Raw genomic sequence first — 541 nt, forward strand, 5'->3', positions numbered from 1 at the left:
CTCCTGCCTCAGCCTCCCCAGTAGCTGGGATTACAGGAATGCATCACCACACCCAGCTAATTTTTGTATTTTTAGTAGAGACAGGGTTTCACCATGTTGGCCAGGCTGCTCTTGAACTCCTGATCTCGTGATTCGCCCACCTCGGCCTCCCAAAGTGCTGGGATTACAGGTATGAGCCACCGTGCCCAGCTGCACTTAATTCCATTTTATAAGAGAAGAGCTCTACAGGGGAAGCTTGCCTTTGGACTTGTGGGCTGTCCACTGTCATTTTGATCCCAGGGATGGACAGATGAAGGGTGGTGGAGAAAATGTGTGCTCTTTGCTAGGGAAGAGGGACAAAGGAGGGAGAAATAGAAATACAGAGACCCAGGAAATTGTGGATCTTTGTATTTATGTAATCCATAATGCTGTTTTTTTTTTTTTTAATTTTTTGAGACAATGCCCTGCTCTGTTGCCCAGGCTAAAATGCAGTGATACAATCATAACTCACTGTAACCACAAACTCCTAGGCTCAAGCAATCCTCCCACCTCAGCTTTCAGA

Source organism: Mandrillus leucophaeus, unplaced genomic scaffold (assembly GCF_000951045.1).
Source record: "Mandrillus leucophaeus isolate KB7577 unplaced genomic scaffold, Mleu.le_1.0 Scaffold698, whole genome shotgun sequence".
Taxonomy (NCBI): domain Eukaryota; kingdom Metazoa; phylum Chordata; class Mammalia; order Primates; family Cercopithecidae; genus Mandrillus; species Mandrillus leucophaeus.